General features: G+C 45.7%; 1 pseudogene; it reads right to left on the reverse strand.

The window, feature by feature from the left end:
* Positions 1 to 1,302: 1,302 nt before the first annotated feature.
* Positions 1,303 to 21,419, reverse strand: part of LOC109942495 (uncharacterized) — a 54,609-nt pseudogene continuing 34,492 nt past the window's right edge.

The raw sequence follows: 21,419 nt of genomic DNA on the forward strand, positions 1-21,419 counted from the left end.
CTCTCCCTCTCCCGTGTGGACGCTTGTAACCCCCTACTGCAAGCGCACCCGACCTGGGCGCGGGACGAACACGAAGGTCGCAGGATTCCCACCTCTCTCACGCCCATCTCCAGCCACCTCACTTCCCCCCTTCGCGCTCGGCCTCGCGCCGACCCATCTGGGCTGGGGCACGCGACGACATTTCACTCGTCGGCTTAGGGACCCCCCGGTCTCGAAACGCCGACAATAATAGAATTATTAGCCAACTTAAATCGAATTATTTTTCTTTTATTTTTCCTGCCATGCAAACAGACATTTTTGCCCTTGCTCTGTTTTTTTATGAATCAAGCGCATCAATCTTTTTCTAGATATTTTAGAGAATTATCAAATCTTATCAGAATAGCCTTTTTATACACAAGTGCTCAACGGTCGCCACTTATATATGCTTCTCATTCAGGTTTACTAATCTAAATCTCTGCACAACATATTCAGTTCAGTAGAAACCTGCAGTTGCAGTAGCCATACAACACGATCGAATTGTTGCATTAGGCAAGGGGTGATGGACAAACCAAAATCACTGAACAAGAAGCTCACAACAACATTTTGTGAGAGCTTGCTCGATGTCACAGGAGCTGAGACCTTGGTAGCCGAATAGGCTGATGCAGAGACGTGGGAAAAGCTTATATGCAACAACTCAATTCCACTCCCAATGGGTTTCTCAGATCATACGAAAATCACATCCCAATTTTACCATATTCAGAGCACATAATTTCAAAGCAGTGTTTCAAAGAACGTTTTGCCAATATTTTAAATAAGTCCCAACAGAGCAGTGAGAACACAATCTGACGAGGACACATCAGTCATTTAATATAGTGTTTGGTTTAAGGAATGAGCTAGTCCATCATATTCTCACTCCTCACTTTGTTTGTTTGGTTTGTGTAATGGAATGAGTTGATCCATCACCACCTCATTCCTCATAGCTAGTTAGTTAGTACTAATATGAGGAACGTGGTCATCCCACCAAATTTGAGGAATGGACCAATGATACACCACCTCATTTTGGATGGAATGATTCCTCAAACCAAACACCCCCTAAATTTCTCTTGGCCTTCTTTGGAGTCATCTTTCTTGGTGGTGATGTAGTGATCTCTTGAGAGAAAGAACCTTCCTGAGATATGCCTTCTTCCGTCAACAAAGCTAAACAACATGCAAATCCTTTATATCTCTTGAAAAAAAGAACCATAATCTTCTCTCTAATCTTGTCAACAAGCTCACCAACAGGCAAATCCTTTCTATCCTTGATCCAATTGTTGAAAGACTCAGCTACGTTGCTTGTGACATAATCACACTTGATTTCAGAATCAAAATAAGATCGTTGCCACTTAAGCTTATGATATGCCTCCAACCACTTCTTAGCTTCAGGGTTAGCTGCATAAACTGCAGCCATGTGACTCTCATAAACATACTTGTCATATGCCCTAGCTGCATGCCACATGTGTCCAACACTTTCACCAGAAAATCTCTTAACAAAATTCTCCATTAGATGCCTAAAACATTCTCTTTGATCAACTTGTGGAAACACATCACGCACTGCATTTAGCAACCCTTTGCAAGCATCTGAACAAATAGCGAGTTTAGGAAGATCGCCTACTGAAAGTGCATTCATCCCTTTTGTGAGTTTTGGTGATTTGGATAACAACACATTTAAAGGTCTAACAAGTTTGCTAAGTGTTGAACAGGAAATTCAGTATGATGAACATACTTGAATAGTGTATAATGATTAGTGAACAAGGTTCAACACAAGGTCAAATAACCAGTGAGACAATGCAAATGGATATAATATGGTCTCTATATTGGTTTGAATATATGGACAAGTCCTGAGAAATCACTATGCATAAATATGATCATAACAGAGGTTGAAGTGATTAAGAGGATTGGTCAAGCCAAAGTGAATAAGAGATGAGGAATCGTGAATTGGCTTGACCATATTACTATTAGTCCATATATGAATATATGAGAATCAAACTAGAGCTTGATTGATCTTAGCAGTTATATCTAGATGACATTCAAGCAAGATTCACAATATTGAAGAAATGATTCTCTCAATGGATGCTCAATAGGATGTGACTCAAGAATGGCTTGATAGGGTGAAGATAGCAAGGAAAGGGCTTCGAGGAACTAAGCGAAGGTGAAGGCCAAGCGACGGCTTGTAGACCGAGGTACCATGGCTAAGGTGAAGAAGAGAGTACTTGCACTAAGTCGATGAACTAATCAGCTATGAAGAGTTACAACATGTTGATGCATCAGTAAGGTGACTTGAAGCCATGATTTGAACTCATATATGGTGAAATGGCACAAGTCACAGGCTCGATTTGTGTTTGCTTCAAAAGGTGAGACAAAGATGTTTGTGATCCTTATGAAGCAACATCATGGAGAAATCACACTTGAGACACCAATGACTCAAGGAGTTTACTTAATTATATTTTATTTGACTTGAGTATAGGAATCGTCGTACTATCAAGGGGGGTCCATAAAGAAGGTTGGTGTTGGTACTAAAGCTCAAAATCCTTGATCTAAAACTTCCATTTTACCCTTATTAATCCTTAGTGAAAGTATGTAGTACAACCTTTTTAAGTCTATCTTGGCCAAAATTGCTTTTTGGAAAATACAGGTTCAACCGGTTTTAAAACAGGTTCAACCGGTTTTTGCACTGTTCACCTTTTTGGAAAATACTGGTTCAGCCGGACACTCAACCGGACACTCAACCGGTTTTTGTCTGGTGAAAACAGGTTCAACCGGTTTTAAAACAGGTTCAACCGGTTTTTGCACTGTTCACTTTTTTCTGCCAGTCTGCTGTGTCAGCCAAAAAGCTGTGCGCAGCTTTTTGAAAAACCGGTTCAACTGGTTTTGGGACCAGTTCAACCGGTTTTTGGGCAGAAAAGTCAAAAACGGCTAGTTTTGGAGCTCCACCTATATATACTCACTCCCACCTCTCTCCTCCATAGGAGAGCACAACTTGGACTCCATTCCTAACCTAAGAAACACCTCCCACTCTCTCTCACACACCTCTTGCCTCTCCCATTTCAAATCTTTGGAGAGAAATCTTTGAGTGAGTTTGAGAGCTACAATTTTTGTGTTTCATCTCCAAATCTCTCTTGCTCTTCTTGATTTGAGCTTTGGTACTACATCGAGTTCTTTGTGGATTCATTACTCTTGGAGCTTCTAGCTCCTAGACGACTAGGTGTCTCTTGTGAGTCTCCAAATCTTGTGGAAGACCACAAGAAAGTTTGTATTACCCGCTTGTTTGAGCAAAGATTATTGTGTGGGCTTGACCTTTGTGGTCGGCAAAGGGAGGATTAGGGTTGAAAGAGACCCGACTCTTTGTGGGCGCCTCAACGAGGAAGTAGGGCACCTTGGTGGTGTGACCGAACCTCGGGATAAATCTTGTGTTCTTGCTCATTGTGTTTATTTGTGTTCTTCGTTCTCTCACCATTCCGTGAAAGATTTGTTTATATCTTTTTAGTGTGTGGATTTTGAGAAGTGCCCTTCTCAGATCTACTACTTTGAACCCTGTGGATCAACTAGAACATCTCATTTCCAAAGTTAACTGGGTGGATTTCGAGATCAATTCAGTTTTATATCTCATTCTTTAGTTGAGCTCGTGCAAACCGGTTGAACCGGTTTTGACACCGGTTGAACCGGTTTTACCCAGTTCGTTTCTAGTTTTTGTTGAAAAAGTTTCCACTTGCCTATTCACCCCCCCTCTAGGCAACTTTCAATTGGTATAGAGCCTAATCCTCGTTCTAACGCTTAACCGCGTGAGGAAAAGATCATGTCGGGGGGACTAAGAAACGAAAGTGCTTCTAAACTTGAAAAAGTTGAGGTTGCCTCGACTTCATCTTTTGTTGCAGATGTTGATCCTAGGTCAATAGATCTTGCCATGAGAATCGCCGAAAGGATGTTCCTCGAAATGAAGGAAGACGAGGCGAAGAACAAAATTGAAGAAGAAAATGATCGATGGAGACCAAATGAAGCGTCCCGATCCTTTGGGACTCAAATGTGATACAATTACTAGTCCTAGGAGGCTAGTAAACACATTCCTTACTTCAAATAGTACAGAGTTTAGATAAAGGTTATTACAATACCGGGGTACAAGCTCGAGAGAGCCAAAATAAGAAGCGCAGTAGGAAAATATACTAGCCCAAGCCACAGGCAGAACTGGGTGCAGACACAGCCCTCTCAATCAAGCATAGCAGAAAAGAAGTCTTCGGCTGCTGAAAAAACATAAATAAATCTGGGCGAATACACTAGGTATTCCGCAAGCCCACCCCGCTCCCGTAAAGAGAAAGAGACCTATATCATACATGCTTTATTTGGTGGAGTTGAAGTCACTCTTCATTTTCTTAGAGAAAGGCAGTTGCTATAAGGTTTTTCCCAAAGACTTAAAAGTAACAAAATACTCAACCACCATTGAGCTTCCCGCTCCCGTGGCCTTGTTTTCTTTCTCAGCACCCACTTACCCACACATTTCCCTGTTCATGGAACTCATAGAAAATCTCTAATTGTCATACCATACCAGACTCGTCCATACCAGTGGACATGGACTATTCGAATATGTTTCAACTCTGCGCAGAGGGGTACACTTTACCCACTAGTCCGGTTTTTGCGATCTCACCGTCGCGAGACCCGAATGCTGGATCTCTTTCCTTCCTCGTACGTCCTAACCTTAACGGTTATCCGGAAGGAGTCAGGCCACCACCATGTCCAAACCGGACAAAACTTTCCCCCTCCTTATCCTCCCGGTGCTCCCCAGCCTTCATAACCCTGGGGTCGGACCGCACGAGTTCAGATTGAGTGACTGCCCACACAGTCTCGAGTGGTTGTACTACGAAAGAGTACAGGTAGTGAAGATGACAAACCAGTCCTTATATGAGGGGACAATCCTTCTGCTCATGCCTAAACCAGCTGAGCCAACACCCTAGGCCCTCCCCTAAACCAGGGAGTCCCTAATCATCCCACTCTCAAGGTGATGAGGGTGAATACCCTTATCGCATAACCTTTTAAAAAGAGACCTTATTTGAAGAAACATATTGCCCTTTTTCCCAACCCACATTTCGTATCCAAAATATATATGTTAATGCGGGCCATCTCTCACTCACAATGCAATTATCCCACCCTGAATTCCCGGCATAGGCAGTGGTAGAAAGAATAGGTAATTTATGCATCAAGGGAAGGATGGACTTGCCTTCGTCGAAGCTTTCCTGGCACAAAAGATCTATTTCCGAGAGATCGGGCTCCGGCCCTTCTTCCGGGGCTACGGGTTCCGGATCAGCGGTCCCCGCTTCTTCTAGTAAAACAGTCAATAAAACAATACATCAACAGTAGTTTACTAATTGTAGTGTGTCATTTACTAACATTATGATTACTTGGGACTTTAGAAATCATTTGGATATTTTTTGGTGCATAAAATATTGAAGAATACTAATTAAATGAGAAAAGGGTGAAGAAAAGAAAAAGGAAAGGAATTCCTACGCAGGTGGGCCGGGGGGGGGGGTTCGGCCCATCCAGGCGCGGGGCACGCGCGCGCGAGGGCGTCGGCCCAGCTGCGGCCCACGGGCGGGGAGATGGCGCGGGCGCGCGGGAGCGACAGCGTCACCGCGGGGCCCACACGTCAGCGAGAGCGGAGGGGGAAACGGCGTCGCGGGTCGACGGCGCGGGTGAACCGGCCGTCCGCGGGGAAAGAAAAACCGGCCGCCGGTGGGCTCGGTGGCGATTCGCCACCGGTGGCCCGGTTCTTGGTCCACGAGGAGGTGGCTTAGCACGGGTAGGGGCTGGCGATCCTAGGGGTAGGCTTGATTTGGCTAGAGGGGGCCGGGAGGGGGCTGTCCGCGGGGAGGTGGCGGAGCTCCGCGGCGGGGATCGCCGTCGGTGAGCTTCAGGCGAGGGATTGGGGCGAAAAAGTGGTGTGCTGAGTTCGCGGCAGTGAGGGGAAGCTGGTAGGCTGATTCAATCGTTCGCTGGACCGACAGAGAGGGCGGGAGAAGGGGGGGAGAACTCACCGGAGGGGAAGAAGACAGCGGTGCTTCGCGGAATTGAGCTTGGCGAGGGGAGAAAGGTGGTGGCTGAGGCCGGTGCGGGGAAGGAGGTGCCCGAGGGGAGGGGAGCGGCGGAGCTCGGCGGGCGCCGGTGAGGTGCACAGCGCCGACATTAATGTCGCACAGCGGCGACGACGAGACCTCACGGCGGGGGGGGGGGGGGGGTACTGGCAAGGACGCGGTCAAGCGGCGGGGACGGGGCGGTGCCGAACTTCCCTGTGCGGCGAGGGGATGGCGAGGGGACGACGATGAGGGGACGGCGGTGCATCGTACGCGAGGAAGACGACGCGGCTGACCGGTGGGGCCAGTCTGCCAGTGAGAGGGAGCACGCGAGAGAGAGGGACTGGCGGGTGGGGCTGGCTTGCCAGAGAGAGAGAAGAAGGGGAGCGCGTGAGCGGCTGTGCGCGCGGGAGTGGGCCGGCTATTGGGCCGAAGGGAGGACGCGCGGGAGCGAGGGAGAGGGGAGGCGGCCGCGGCATGGGCCAGATTTGGCCTAGCAGGGGGGAAGAGCTTTTTCTTTTTATTTTCTATAACTCATTTCCATTTTTGTTCCTTTTCTTTTTGAACAAATCATTTAGTAGATAATCTAGGTGTTGGAAACTAAAATCTAAGTGAGGTGCTTATGATCAAACAAAGTGTATGCATATGATGGGAAAAATCCAAGGGAGTTTTGGGATAGATAATAAGAAGAGGGGGTAGATTAGGGTTTCAAAACCTGGGTTAGATTTTTGGGATGCTACAAACCTACCCCACTTAAAGAAATCTCGCCCTCGAGATTTAGACGAGGCTCGAGAAAAGGTAAGGGTATTCCTTCCTCAGAGAGTCCTCACTCTCCCAGGTGGCTTCCTCTTCTCCATCTCTGCTCCACTGAACCTTACAGAGTCTCACTTCCGAGTTGCGGGTCCTTCGGACTGCTGAGTCGAGAATCTTCACTGGCTTTTCTCGGTATTGGAGATCCTTTTGAATCTGAATTGCCTCTGCCTCGATGTGGTTTTCTGGTACTTGCAGACATTTGCGGAGCTAGGACACATGGAACACATTGTGAATGTCTGACATGGATTCTGGTAGCTCAAGGCGGTATGCTACGGGTCCCACTCGGCTAATGACGGGGTAGGGGCCGACGAAACGTGGTGCTAGTTTTCCTTTCATTTGGAACCTTTTGACACCACGCATGGGGGAGACCTTGAGATAAACGAAATCTCCTTCCTCAAATCTGAGTTCTCGTCGTCTGTTGTCTGCGTAACTTTTCTGTCGACTCTGAGCTTCAAGTAACCTCTTGTGGATCAAGGCAACTTTCTCTTCGGCTTCTTTAACAAAGTCGGGTCCTTCAATTGTCCTTTCCCCTACATTGGACCACATTAGGGGGGTCTGGCATCTTCTTCCATACAGTGCTTCGAACGGTGACATTTTAATGCTGGCCTGATGGCTGTTGTTGTATGAGAATTCGGCGTACGGCAAACTGGACTCCCAATCCATGTCGAATGTTAACACACAGGCTCTTAGTAAATCTTCGAGGATTTTGTTGACTCTTTCCGTTTGGCCATCTGACTGGGGGTGATAAGCGGTGCTGAAATCTAACTTGGTGCCCATTGCTTGCTGAAGGCCTTTCCAAAATTTGGAGGTGAACTGCGTCCCTCTGTCTGACACTATCTTCCGCGGAATGCCATGGAGCCTGACTATCTCCTTAAGATATATCTGGGCAAGGGCGGCTCCTCCAAAAGTGGTTTTTACTGGAACGAAGTGGGCCACCTTGGTGAGACGATCGATTATTAGATAGAATCATTCCCTTTCTGCGTTCGGGGCAGTCCGGTCACGAAATCCATGCCTATTTCTTCCCACTTCCATTCAGGCACTGGGAGGGGTTGCAGCAGGCCTATAGGCTTCTGGTGCTCGACTTTTGTTCGCTGACAGGTGTCACACCGGGCCACATACTGTGCTATTTCCTTCTTCATCCCTTTCCACCAATATCTGGCTTTGAGGTCCAGGTACATCTTGGTGGTTCCGGGGTGGATGGAGTAAGCTGAATTGTGGGCTTCATTGAGCAAGACTTCCCGTGCTTCTCCTATTACACACAGACGGTTCTTGAACCAAAGAACTCCTTGATCATCTGTCCTAAGATCCGGAAGTTGCTCCTTGCGAGCTCTTTCCATAAGTCTGGCTGTCTCTGTGTCCAGGTGTTGAGCCTTGCATATGAGGTCTTCTAGCATCGACTTAACTTCCAGGCTACCGTTGTCTCCTAGACACGCATTTAGCTAAGCTGATTCCTTTTTCCAATCTTCTAAAAAGTTGGTCCCCTTTAATCCGAAAGGTTTTCGGCTGAGGGCATCTGCTACCACGTTGGCCTTCCCGGGGTGGTAGTGGATTTCGAGGTCATAATCCTTGATCAATTCAAGCCATCTTCTTTGATGGAGGTTGAGGTCTGGCTGAGTGAAGATGTACTTCAGACTCTTGTGGTCGGTGAAGATGTGGCATTTGTTCCCAATCAGATAGTGCCTCCATATTTTCAGGGCGTGTACTATGGCTGCCAACTCCAAGTCGTGGGTGGGGTAGTTCTGCTCGGGTGGCTTGAGTAGGCGGGATGCATAGGCAATAACTTTCTCATTTTGCATCAAGACACACCCTAAGCCCTGCCTTGAAGCATCACAGAAGATGACGAATTCCTGGTGTATATCTGGTAGTGTCAAAATGGGCGCGGTTGTAAGCTTTTCCTTGATGATCTGGAAACTTTCCTCACATTTCGGGGTCCATACAAACTTATTGTCCTTTTTAAGCAGTTCGGTCATAGGTTTCGCTATGCTGGAGAATCCTTTGATAAAGCGGCGGTAGTACCATGCCATTCCCAGAAAGCTTCGTACTTCACTGACGTTGGATGGTTGTTTCCATTTTGAGACGACTTCCACCTTGGATGGGTCCACTTCTATCCCTTCTGCAGTCAAGATATGTCCCAAGAAGGCTATCTTTTCTAACCAGAACTCACACTTGCTGAGCTTAGCATAAAGTTGATGTGCCCTAAGTCTTCCGAGGACGATTCAAAGGTGACGCTCATGGTCCTTGTGATTCTTGGAGTAGATGAGGATGTCGTCGATGAAGACTACGACAAACTTATCCAATTCTTCCATAAATACCTTATTCATGAGGGTCATGAAAAAGGCGGGTGCATTTGTTAGCCCAAACGACATCACTGTGAATTCATATTGCCCGTATCTGGTGACGAATGCAGTCTTCTGAATGTCTGCTTCCTTGATCCTCAGTTGGTGATATCCTGACCTGAGGTCTATCTTGGAGAAATATTTGGCTCCCTGCAGCTGGTCGAAGAGGTCGTCGATCCGAGGGAGAGGGTACTTATTCTTGATTGTAACTTCATTCAAGGACCGGTAATCGATACACATTCTCATACTCCCATCCTTTTTGGTAACGAAAAGGACGGGTGCTCCCCAGGGAGACGAACTTGGACGGATGTACCCTTTTTGTTGCAGCTCTGCAATCTGGAGTTTTAATTCTGCTAACTCTGTGGGGGCCATGCAGTATGGTCTCTTTGCGATGGGCGCAGTGCCAGGAATGAGATCTATATAGAACTCCACTCCTCTTTCTGGTGGCATTCCCGGCAACTCTTCCGGGAATACATCCACGAACTCCTCTATTACGGACATGTTTTCTGCTGCCAGATTAAACATCATTGGGTCATTGGCGGGCGGTTGGGCTTGACAGGAAACTGCTTTTCCTTGGCTGTCGGTGAGAAGGACGGTCTTACTTGCGCAGCTTATGATACCCTTGTGCTTAGTTAGCCAATCCATTCCTAGGATCACATCAATCCCTTGGGATGGCAAGACGGTTAAGTCTGCCAGGAACACTACCCCACTTAAGAGAATTCTGACTTGGGAGCACCTGAGTTGGCATAGGAGGTCTAATCCCGGGGTTCGGGTGACCAAAGGGATTGCTAGGGGCGTAGAGGGGATGCCATGCTTTTCCACAAACTTAGTGGCTATAAAAGAATGGGATGCTCCCGAATCAAAAAGCACAGAAGAGGGAGTAAATTCAACAAGGAACTCACCGAGTACGACTCCCGGAGCTTGCTGGGCCTCCTGAGCATCGACGTGGTTGACTCATGCTCTGCCCTGGTACTGGGTCCTGCTCTGCTGACTGTTGGAGGGAGGTGCCTTGGAGGTAGGTGCTGAGGGAATCTTGGGGCCATTCACCGAGTTGGAGTAGGTGGGTCCGGGTGCCTTCAACTGGGGGTAGTTATTCTTGAAGTGACTGGGGTCTCCGCAGTGCCAACAGGCATTTGCTGGTGGTTGGTTGCTTACAACGGAGGGTGCCTGAAGGGAGCTCTGACTCTACTGACTGTAGCACGATGGAGTGGATCCAGATGGTTTATTGAAGCTTGGTCCCCTGGGGGGGAGCCCAAAGGGTCGAGCTCTCTGGTGACGATCTTGCTGCTGAGCTCGGAGAACTTGGAATTTCCTCTTGAGGTGCCCTTTTTCTTCCTCTTTTGCCCTTTCCACTTGGATGGCTTTGTTGGAGAGGTGAGAGAAGTTGAGGAAGTCTTGGCTGGCGAGGATGGTCTTAAGCTCGGGTCTTAGCCCTTTCAGAAAACGGGCCATCTTCCTGGACTCGGTGCTAACATCGTCAGGCGCGTAACGGGCCAACTTTGTGAACTTGTGCACATATTCGCTGACGGTCCTTCCACCTTGAGTTAGTTCCTGGAACTCGTCTTCCTTGAGTTGAACTATCCCCTGGGGTACATGGTGCTCACGGAAAGCTGTTTCGAATTCTGCCCAGGTAGCATCTCTGACGGCCTCGCTGAAGGTGTCCCACCATGCTAGGGCCATTCCAGAAAGTTGATGAGCAGCTAGTTGAACACGCTGATTTTCGGGGCATCCGATGGCTTCCAGTTTCCTCTTGATCATGCGTAGCCAGTCATCGGCATCGAGGGGATTGCTGGACCCCGCGAACGTGGGAGGCTTGAGTCTCAAAAATTCTCCCATCCTGTCCTGTGGTCTTCCACCACCTGGGCGCTGGTTTTCTAGACTTTTAGTGAGGACTTCAATGAGTCGGGTTTGATTGGCTAGAACTTGGGCTATGTCTAGTGGTAGTTCCGGAGGTGCGGGGAGGTGGGTCTCACTCCCTTCTCCGCCAGCCTCTCCTTCGGCTCTCAGAGGAAAACCTGCTCCAATCCCGGAGGCAGTAGGCTTGGTTTTATCCGAAGCCATCTGCCATGGGAAGAGAGTCACTATCATGCACATGCCATTTTTTTAACTAGTTACTTTATTCATTACATCAGGCCATTACATAATACAGCACACAGCTACCATAAGCTCATTACACGCGAGTGCTATCTAGGGTACTCCCGAACTCCTTCTCTAAAGTGTCCCCAAATTCCTTGAGAAGGTCATCAAGGCTGGCTAGGGACATCTCCTCGGTGTCAAATGAGTTTCTTATCCCGACAGGGGGTAGGGCTGGAGGGGCTTCCTCCTTCTGCTCAGTCTGACATCCTTGGCTTTTGGTCTTCCTGCGGATTCTTCTTGCGGGGGCGAGCTTCTTCAGTTTCTTGTCATAATCCATCTTCAGAGTGCGGTAGGCCTCACGGGTATTGGTTTCCTCGCCTTCTACTATTTCAAGCTCTCTTGAATGGACACCTTTTCCCTTGTAAGTTCCCTGACTTTTTGCTCCAGGCTTTCCACCCGGGAGGTTAGGTGAGTGCAGTGGAGGGCAAGGTCATCGTATTGGTTATCGAGGGTGTGGAGGTATCCAGCCATGTAGACGATGGTGGGGTCATCCTCGACAGGGTCTCTACTTGACAGGGCCTGAAGTCTTTTCCTCCAGGTGGGGGTATTCTTGTTGCTGGGTGGAAAGTAGCGAAGGGGAGTTTCAAAGATTACTTTGTTGTAGTTCTGGCATAGTTGCCAGAGGGCTGTTCGGGCAACATTCTGGCAGGTATCTGGGAAGCGGTATCCGGTAAAAGTGACTTGGAAAGAAGGATGGTTCGGATAGTTTCGACTTTCTCCCAGGTAGACTGCCATAGAGCATTTCTCCATTCCGTTCTCGAGATACTCCTTCCAGACATATTCTGGCTTCTTGCGGACTCCCATGCGAAGCACACAACTTCGCAACAGATGTGGGAACCCTTCCACTTCTGAGTAGTAGGATGTCCTAATGGCCAGAGAGTCTTCCATCTGGAATAGGAAAAGAAAGGTCTGTTAACAACGGGGAAGAGGAGAGAAGACTTTTCTTGGGGTAAGAGGTATTTTCTCTTAGGGCAAGTTTTAGGGTCAGGGCTGCGACCTACGACCAGTCCTATGGCTCTGATACCACCTGAAGCGTCCCGATCCTTTGGGACTCAAATGTGATACAATTACTAGTCCCAGGAGGCTAGTAAACACATTCCTTACTTCAAATAGTACAGAGTTTAGATAAAGGTTATTACAATACCGGGGTACAAGCTCGAGAGAGCCAAAATAAGAAGCGCAGTAGGAAAATATACTAGCCCAAGCCACAGGCAGAACTGGGTGCAGACACAACCCTCTCAATCAAGCATAGCAGAAAAGAAGTCTTCGACTGCTGAAAAAACATAAATAAATCTGGGTGAATACACTAGGTATTCCGCAAGCCCACCCCGCTCTCGTAAAGAGAAAGAGACCTATATCATACATGCTTTATTTGGTGGAGTTGAAGTCACTCTTCATTTTCTTAGAGAAAGGCAGTTGCTGTAAGGTTTTTCCCAAAGACTTAAAAGTAACAAAATACTCAACCACCACTGAGCTTCCCGCTCCCGTGGCCTTGTTTTCTTTCTCAACACCCACTTACCCACACATTTCCCTGTTCATGGAACTCATAGAAAATCTCTAATTGTAAAACCATACCAGACTTGTCCATACCAGTGGACACGGACTATTCGAATAGGTTTCAACTCTGCGCAGAGGGGTACACTTTACCCACTAGTCCGGTTTCTGCGATCTCACCGTCGCGAGACCCGAATGCCGGATCTCTTTCCTTCCTCGTACGTCCTAACCTTAACGGTTATCCGGAAGGAGTCAGGCCACCACCATGTCCAAACCGGACAAAACTTTCCCCCTCCTTATCCTCTCGGTGCTCCCCAGCCTTCATAACCCTGGGGTCGGACCGCACGAGTTCAGATTGAGTGACTGCCCACACAGTCTCGAGTGGTTGTACTACGAAAGAGTATAGGTAGTGAAGATGACAAACCGGTCCTTATATGAGGGGACAATCCTTCTGCTCACGCCTAAACCAGCTGAGCCAACACCCTAGGCCCTCCCCTAAACCAGGGAGTCCCTGATCATCCCACTCTCAAGGTGATGAGGGTGAATACCCTTCATCGCATAACCTTTTAAAAAGAGACCTTATTTGAAGAAACATATTGCCCTTTTTCCCAACCCACATTTCGTATCCAAAATATATATGTTAATGCGGGCCATCTCTCACTCACAATGCAATTATCCCACCCTGAATTCCCGGCCTAGGCAGTGGTAGAAAGAATAGGTAATTTATGCATCAAGGGAAGGATGGACTTGCCTTCTTCGAAGCTTTCCTGGCACAAAAGATCTATTTCCGGGAGATCAGGCTCCGGCCCTTCTTCCGGGGCTACGGGTTCCGGATCAGCGCTCTCCGCTTCTTCTAGTAAAACAGTCAATAAAAAATACATCAACAGTAGTTTACTAATTGTAGTGTGTCATTTACTAACATTATTATTACTTGGGACTTTAGAAATCATTTGGATAATTTTTGGTGCATAAAATATTGAAGAATACTAATTAAATGAGAAAAGGGTGAAGAAAAGGAATTCCTACGCAGGTGGGCCGGGGGGTTCGGCCCAGCCAGGCGCGGGGCACGCGCGCGCGAGGGCGTCGGCCCAGCTGCGGCCCACGGGCGGGGAGACGGCGCGGGCGCGCGGGAGCGACGGCGTCACCGCGGGGCCCACACGTCAGCGAGAGCGGAGGGGGAAACGGCGCCGCGGGTCGACGGCGCGGGTGAACCGGCTGTCCGCGGGGAAAGAAAATCCGGCCGCCGGTGGGCTCGGCGACGATTCGCTGCCGGTGGCCCGGTTCTTGGTCCACGAGGAGGTGTCTTAGCACGGGCAGGGGCTGGCGATCCTAGGGGTAGGCTTGATTTGGCTAGAGGGGGCCGGGAGGGGGCTGTCCGCGGGGAGGTGGCGGAGCTCCGCGGCGGGGATCGCCGTCGGTGAGCTTCGGGCGAGGGATTGGGGCAAAAAAGTGGTGTGCTGAGTTCGCGGCAGTGAAGGGAAGCTGGTAGGCTGATTCAATCGTTCGTTGGACCAACAGAGAGGGCGGGAGAAGGGGGGGAGAACTCACCGGAGGGGAAGAAGACGACGGCGCTTCGCGGAATTGAGCTTGGCGAGGGGATAAAGGTGGTGGCTGAGGCCGGTGCGGGGAAGGAGGTGCCCCGGGGCGACCTTTTATAGGCGCCCGAGGGGAGGGGAGCGGCGGAGCTCGGCGGGCGCCGGCGAGGTGCACAGCGCCGGCATTAATGTCGCACAGCGGTGACGACGAGACCTCACGGCGGGGGGGGGGGGGGGGTACTGGCAAGGACGCGGTCAAGCGGCGGGGATGGGGCGGTGCTGAACTTCCCTGTGCGGCGAGGGGATGGCGAGGGGACGGCGATGAGGGGACGGCGGTGCATCGTACGCGAGGAAGACGACGCGGCTGACCGGTGGGGCCGGTCTGCTAGTGAGAGGGAGCGCGCGAGAGAGAGGGGCTGGCAGGTGGGGCTGGCTTGCCAGAGAGAGAGAAGGAGGGGAGCGCGCGAGCGGCTGTGCGCGCGGGAGTGGGCCGGCTATTGGGCCGAAGGGAGGACGCGCGGGCGCGAGGGAGAGGGGAGGCGGCCGCGGCATGGGCCAGATTTGGCCCAGCAGGGGGGAAAGAGCTTTTTCTTTTTCTTTTTATTTTCTATAACTCATTTCCATTTTTGTTCCTTTTCTTTTTGAACAAATCATTTAGTAGATAATATAGGTGTTGGAAAATAAAATCTAAGTGAGGTGCTTATGATCAAACAAAGTGTATGCATATGATGGGAAAAATCTAAGGGAGTTTTGGGATAGATAATAAGAAGAGGGGGGTAGATTAGGGTTTGAAAACCTGGGTTAGATTTTTGGGATACTACACCAGACGACGAATCCACCTCTTCACAAGGTTCGTCTTTCAAATCCACTTCTCATATGTGCTTTATTGCTAATGGGAGTGACAGTGAAAGCGAAAGTGAGGATGAGGAGGAGCAAGAAAGTGATAGTGAAGATGAGGATGATCTTCAACAATTCTTCGCTCAGCTAAGCAAGAAACATCGGATGCGCTTGCTTAAACTCATGAAAAGAGCGGAAGAACAAAAAGAAATGCTTCATAAGCAAGAAGACTTCCTCATCAGAAAAATTGAAGACTTAGAGAAGTTGACCAAAGAGCATGAGAAGCTAAAGTGCTCTCATGATGATTTGGTCCAAAGGTATGAAGACATTTCAATTGAGCAAATTAAAGCTGTTAATCATTCATCATATATTGCTCAATTAGAAAATAAAAATGCTACGTTTAAGAACACGATAGAAAGGCTAAATATTGAAAATCTAACTTTGCTAGAAAAACATGATATGATTGTGTGCTCTCATAATAAATTTATGGATTCACATATCATGTTAGAAATAGCTCATGAGGTTGTGTTAACTAATTTGAAATCATACCAACCTCACATATGCACATGTACTCAAGTAGAAACTATATTATCATGTGCTAACAAATGTTGCTCTCAAGAAAGCCAATCTTCCATTGAGCTAGAAATTTTAGGAATGAGTGATATTTCTATGACACAAGAAAATAAAGTGCTCAAGGAAGAAGTTGGAAGGCTAAGAAGGAGCTTAACTCTTTTGAAGGGAAAGTGTCATGCTCAACCTTCTCAAGATAACCGTGATAATATGGTGAAAAAGCTTGAGAAGGGGACAACGGTAGCATGCACAAAACCCCTTCAAAAGAATACCAAGCTTTCCAAGAAGGGCATGAGCAAAATTCATGGTAAGAAAATTAATGCTCATACTATTTGCTCTAATAAAGTACCTATGTGCTTCAACAAAGAAAGATCAAAGAGAAGCGATAGAAGGTGCTATGGATGCAAGGAGAAGGGTCATGAAATTGATTCATGCCCCCACATGAAGAACCAAGATCTTGCACGATCAAGAAAGATGACCATCAAAAAGGATGAAAACAAAAGGAAAATGCATTGCAAGGATAAGCACCGCATTTGCTACAATTGCCGTGAAAAAGGTCATCTATTCAAGGTTTGTCCAAAGGGTAAAACTCTTAAGCCTACCATGTCAATTCATTCATATTCACTTAGGAGACCCAAAAATGACACTTGTGCTAGAAAGGTAAATAGTTCACCTAAAACTAGCACAAAGGCCATTTGGGTGCCTAAGTATTTATTAGCTAACCGTGGTGGACCCATCCAAAAATGGGTACCAAAATGTACTTAATAAGTTTTGCAGGTACCTAGAGATGATATGAAGCTTTGGGGGTGCTTGAGCGGTTTAACTCAATTCTTATCTCAAGCTATCAATCTTACATTGTCTATCCTTTAAGATTGACCCAAATATGAATTGAGTTGTTATATCACTAACTTCATATTCATCTCTAGCAAGAACTTGTGTTGTAGGGAATAAGGATTAACCTTTGTGGGAATCAAGCAAAAGGCCTACAACCATGTGATATCCAAAGGATGGTAACAATTAATTCTTAAGTGCACATTGCTTTTAATTGGTATATTCCTTTGTGTCTTTTGTAGCCACATAGGAAAAATGAAGCACTTGAGAATGAACTTAAAAGATTTTACCTTGCTTTGGAAAGGATCTAATTATATGGTAGATTGCAAGTTCATATTTTTATATTGTGACAATCTACATGCTTTAAATTGATTGTATGTATCTTGTGGCATATTTCAAGTTAATCATCATATTATTGCCATGACCTAGACATAAAGAGTATTAACCCATGTTCTTAAATGAATAGAGTGCTAAGTAAGAAATTCAAATTCTTAAAGCACTTACCAAAAGGGAATTCTCTATATGACTAGAGTTGTGAGACTAATGTTTCTATCCAAGTGTTTATGTAGTCTCACAACATGAGAATGTGTTTCCCAAATGGAGTGTGCCATTAAACATTCAAAGAAGATCGAACCAATACTATGTGATGTATTCATTCTTGTTTAAATTGGTTTTGAGTCTTCTACATTAATCACTCACCATGCTATGAATTAAACTTGCCATGTAAAACTTAATTAAATAATCATACTACTTTAATCTTTTTTACAATTGATGTTATGCATGATGCTTGTAAGGGTAATTTAGTTCATATCATGAGGTTTCCTTGTTTTAGTAACCTTCTTGTCATTCATATACTAGAGGTTGCTAAATAGGAAACTATTGCTTGTGTTACTAATACAATCTCTTTTAAGATATTTTTTGGAAATTCATAAGTAGAGATTGTGCTCTTTCAATTGATAAAATCACAAGCTTTAAAGGTTAATCTTCACCTAAAAGAAAGATTAGGAATGCTCAAGGCAAAGGTATGGAACAAATTGCTTCAATTGGTAGTTGATCAATAGTAGTTCCTTCCAAGTGGCATTCTTTCAATTGGTAATAATATATTCTATGGAAAGGAATGTCAATATGAAGGTTAAATTCCTTTTGGCTTAAATTTGTAAATTAGTGCATATTGTGAATTCACTGCTCCATGTGCATTAACTTAAAAGGAATTTAATTTATGCCTTTACGCCTCATAAATGATGATTTGTTTGCCATTCATATATAGATATCATCATTCATTAAATACTTCCTTGTACTACTACTACCTCTTTTCAAAGTGTTTTATCGACTAGTTTTAAAAGGAAAAGAGATAACAAAGAAGGAAGTCTCCACAAATGATGAAAAGAAGAATACTAAGGTGACACCACCACAGATAGTAAGATATGTCAAATTGGTATAACAAATGGTACATTCTATATGGTGGTAAGTACTCTTAGGCATAAGTTAATTCATTGCAAATTTGTCATGCCTTGACCATGATATGTAATATACTCCTCATGAGACTCTTAACTGAATTGAAAGTGCATGTGGCAAGTCATTCAAATACTTGATGCACATATCTAGTGGGAGAACATTATATATCTTGTGTCATAGAGAATAAGTTTCACTTGAGTAAGCTATACTAAGACAATCCAAAATGGTAAATTTGTATCTCATTCATATGGATTGTAATCTTTGTTTTCTAAATAGCTACTCTTGATGTAGTTTAAAATTCCCTTATCGTTAATTCTAAAAGTGCATAAGAATCTTTTTTGTTGATATTCATCACATACATTTGCACTAATATGGATATGATTTTTAAACTGTAAAAGGTACAATTAGTGATCCATACTCTCTAAATTTTGGAAACCCATATTTTGATATCTTAGAAATATACTTCAATCGATATCCATATGCTTCACATTGAATTGGATCACTAAGTTGTAAATTCCATGCATAACTTGTCTTCATGATATGAATGCTTGTGCGACTAACCTTGATAAGCTAGGTGCACCCAAGGTCAAGCTAGGTTCATCATCAAGAAGGCAACACAACGATGTATTAAGAAAAAGGAGAAAAGGCTCCTATTCTTAACTCTAGTTTTTTTATCTATGTGATTAAATACTGACTTGAAACCATGTAAGATGGTTGTCAAGTATATGTGGGTGCCACACAAAGAGAAAGGCCACAATAAGGATTGTGTGAGTACTCAAGGCTCTTACTACTAATCTCAAAAGGACCCAATTCAAATTGGGTACCAAGATATGTAGCTTAAACTTGTTTTGCAGGATCACTCCTTCAATGGATCAAGTTGGGTGCTCGATAATGAATGTATAAATCATCTTTGGAGATAGTAGCAAGGTGGTAACAACTGAATCTTAAGTGCATATTATTTTCAAATCTTATCTCTTTTGTGACTTGTGTAGCCACTAAGGGAAAAGAAGCACTTGAGGATATACATCAGTTGTTGATTATGAAATAAAGGTCCAATTGGAAGATGAATAAATATTATCATATGGTGAACAATCCAAAAATATGTGACGTATTCTCTATCTAGTTAATTTGGATTTGATTCTTCTTTATTAGACACTCACCATAATATGGATTAAGTCAACCCTTTAGACTTCATTGAATAACCATGCATATTATCCATGTCATTCAAAATATATTGTGCATGAGGGCTCAAGGGAAATTTAGTCCATATTATGAGGTTTCTCTATTTTAGCAACTCGCTTGCCTTCCACATATAAAGGGTTGCAAAATAAGAAACTAGTGCATGTGCTACTAATGCTGAAAGTCGCCTAGAGGGGGGTGAATAGGGCGAATCTGAAATTTACAAACTTAATCACAACTACAAGCCGGGTTAGCGTTAGAAATATGAACGAATCTGAGAGAGGGCGTAAAACAAATCATGAGCGAATAAAGAGTGTGACACAAGGATTTGTTTTACCGAGGTTCGGTTCTCGCAAACCTACACCCCGTTGAGGTGGTCACAAAGACCGGGTCTCTTTCAACCCTTTACCTCTCTCAAACGGTCCCTCGGACCGAGTGAGCTTCTCTTCTCAATCAAACGGGAACCAAACTTCCTGCAAGGACCACCACACAATTGGTGTCTCTTGCCTCGATTACAAATGAGTTTGATCACAAGAAGAATGAGAAAGAAAAGAAGCAATCCAAGCGCAAGAGCTCAAAAGAACACAACAAATCACTCTCTCTAATCACTAAAGCTTTGTGTGGAGTTGGGAGAGGATTTGATCTCTTTGGTGTGTCTTGTATTGAATGCTATAGCTCTTGTAAGGTGTAGAAGAGTGAAAACTTGGATGCCATTGAATGTGGGGTGGTTGGGGTATTTATAGCCCCAACCACCAAAAATGGTCGTTCGAAGTGTGCTGTCGCATGGCGCACGCCACCGGACACTGTCCGGTGCGCCAGCCACGTCAGCAGACCGTTGGGGTTCGACCGTTGGAGCTCTGTCTTGTGGGCCCGCCTGGCTGTCCGGTGGTGCACCGGACAAGTCCTGTAGACTGTCCGGTGTGCCACCCGCGCGTGCTCTGTCCTCTGCGCGCGCAGGCGCGCATTTAATGCGTTGCAGTCGACCATTGCACGCGAATTAGCCGTTGCTCCGCTGGCTCACCGGACAGTCCGGTGAATTTTAGCGGAGCGGATTCCCGAAGCTGGCGAGTTCAGAGTCGCTCTCCCTTGGGGCACCGGACACTGTCCGGTGGTGCACCGGACAGTCCGGTGAATTATAGCGAAGCGCCTCTGAGAATTCCCGAAGGTGAGGAGTTCAGCTTGGAGTCCCCTGATGCACCGGACACTGTCCTGTGGTGCACCGAACACTGTCCGGTGGCACACCGGACAGTCCGGTGCTCCAGACCAGGGTGCACTTCGGTTGTCCCTTGCTCTCTTTGTTTGAACCCTTTTCTTGGTCTTTTTTATTGGTTTATTGTGAACCTTTGACACCTGTAGAACTTATAGACTAGAGCAAACTAGTTAGTCCAATTATTTGTGTTGGGAAATTCAACCACCAAAATCAATTAGGAAAATAGGTGTAAGCCTAATTCCCTTTCAATCTCCCCCTTTTTGGTGATTGATGCCAACACAAACCAAAGCAAGTATAGAAGTGCATAATTGAACTAGTTTGCATAATTGTAAGTGCAAAGGTTACTTAGAATTGAGCCAATAGAAATTCTCATAGGATATGCATGAATTGTTTCTTTATTTTTAACATTTTGGACCACGCTTGCACCACATATTTTGTTTTTGCAAATTCTTCTTGTAAATCCTTTTCAAAGTCCTTTTGCAAATAGTCAAAGGTAAATGAATAAGATTTTGCGAAGTATTTTCAAGATTTGAAATTTTCTCCCCCTGTTTCAAATGCTTTTCCTTTGACTAAACAAAACTCCCCCTCAATGAAATCCTCCTCTTAGTGTTCAAGAGGGTTTTAAGATATCAATTTTGAAAATACTACTTTCTCCCCCTTTTGAACACAATAAGATACCAATTTGAAAATCATTAGTTTTAAAATTAGGTGGTGGTGCGGTCCTTTTGCTTTGGGCTAATACTTTTCTCCCCCTTTGGCATGAATCGCCAAAAACGGATACTTTGAGTGAAATATAAGCCCTTTCCTAACTACTTTCTCCCCTTTGGCAAATAAAACATGAGTGAAGATTATACCAAAGACGGAGAGTTGCTCGGAGCGATGGCGAAGGATGAGTTATGGAGTGGAGTGGAATCCTTTGTCTTCGCCGAAGACTCCAATTCCCTTTCAA

Source organism: Zea mays, chromosome 9 (assembly GCF_902167145.1).
Source record: "Zea mays cultivar B73 chromosome 9, Zm-B73-REFERENCE-NAM-5.0, whole genome shotgun sequence".
NCBI classification, from domain to species: Eukaryota; Viridiplantae; Streptophyta; class Magnoliopsida; order Poales; family Poaceae; genus Zea; species Zea mays.